The sequence below is a fragment of the Callospermophilus lateralis genome, chromosome 16 (genome assembly GCF_048772815.1).
Source record: "Callospermophilus lateralis isolate mCalLat2 chromosome 16, mCalLat2.hap1, whole genome shotgun sequence".
Taxonomy (NCBI): Eukaryota; Metazoa; Chordata; class Mammalia; order Rodentia; family Sciuridae; genus Callospermophilus; species Callospermophilus lateralis.
In genome coordinates, this window is record NC_135320.1 from 51,951,815 (window position 1) to 51,953,385 (window position 1,571).

The 1,571-nt window shown below is 32.8% G+C and overlaps 1 pseudogene; it reads right to left on the minus strand.

Annotated features, from left to right (window-relative positions):
• On the minus strand, positions 1–178 carry LOC143382397 (DNA-directed RNA polymerases I, II, and III subunit RPABC4 pseudogene; annotated as a pseudogene).
• Positions 179–1,571: the final 1,393 nt, after the last annotated feature.

The window sequence follows — 1,571 nt, forward strand, 5'->3', positions numbered from 1 at the left end:
TCATTGAGCATCAAAAACCACCAATCTTTTGGTTCTTTTCTTGTACATTATTTTGTATCCACATTCTCTGCATCTGATTGGATTCCTGGATTTTATTTCATTTTCTGTGTGACATTCTCCACAGATATATATCATTGGTTGCTGCTTTAGGGGTTGAACATCCTTCTGAGTGTCCATTCCTACACAGCATGCAGACTTTCCTATTGGTCATTTTTAAAAAGCCTTTTCTCCAAGTCTGTTTTAGATTCACTTACTGTTATGAAGCACCTGTTAAGTCAGGTCTTACAATATTTGCTGTGGTTTATCCACCAAAACTCATATTGAGGCTTGATCCTCCCAGTGTGGTAGCTTGGGAAGTTGGCCATTTCTTCCTGGGTTACTATCCATAGCATTCCCATAAATATCTTAAAAATTACTTTGTAGTTGGCATCTATATAATTGAAAATTTTTACAACCATGTTCAGTTGTGCATATTTAATGGAAAATATGTTCTGATAAAATCATTGGTTGGTGATTTTTGTCATTGTGTGAACATCACAGAGTGTATGTATGCAAGCTAAGGCAGCTACAGCAGCCCTAGGTGACATAATCTTCATTCATCAAAATGATGTTAGGTGGCACATGACTGATTCACATAACAAATTTTAGCACTAGAAAGCATAATTATAAAACAACTTACAGTAAGTATCTCTCTTTGTATGTATTTTCTCTTATATTCCATGGTAGTTGTCTAACACAGACAACAGTAGAATCATTCGAGTTTGATAATTCTATTATTCTACCAAGAATAGAAAGAGTAGGTGATAGATAACACCATCTTATCTTCATCATCCAATTGTTACAGTAAATGATTCACACTAGTTAAAAGGAATAGCCATAAAGTTTTTGATATTAATATCTAACAGTTTAAAGGTAATAGTATCACTCTAATCAGTGTGTTTACATTCCTGACAGTTTAATGTTTAGAGAAAATATATGTTTTACTAATTTTTAAGAGGTTTGATGAGTAATTTTAAACAGCTTTATTAAGGTACAGTCCATGTTCCATATACAATTTACCCACTTGAGGTGTTCAGTTCAGGGGCGTTTGTATGTTCACTAAAACCAGTATCACTACCTGTTTCCAGAACATTTTTATCACCCCAAACCATTAGCTATCACTCCTCATTCTTTCCCCAATCCCCTGGCCCCTAGTCAACCTCTTTCTCTGTGGATTTGCCTTTTCTGAACATTTCACAAATAAAGTCACTAATGGCTAATGATGTGAAGGATACTTTTATTCTTTTTTTTTTTTTTTGTCATTTTTGGAGAAAAGCCTATTCATATCTATTCATATTCGTTTGCCCATTTTTAAATTAAGGTTTAAAATTATTCCAATTTAAGTTTCTTATATATTCTGATTGCAAGACCATTAACAGACACATAATTTGCAAATATTTTATCCCATTCTATGGTTGTCTTTTCCCTTTATTGATTGAATTGTTTGAAGTGCAAAATTAAACTTTGATGAATTTAAATTTCTTTTGTGTTATATCTTGAAAACCATTGCCTGATTCGAGAGCACAAATATT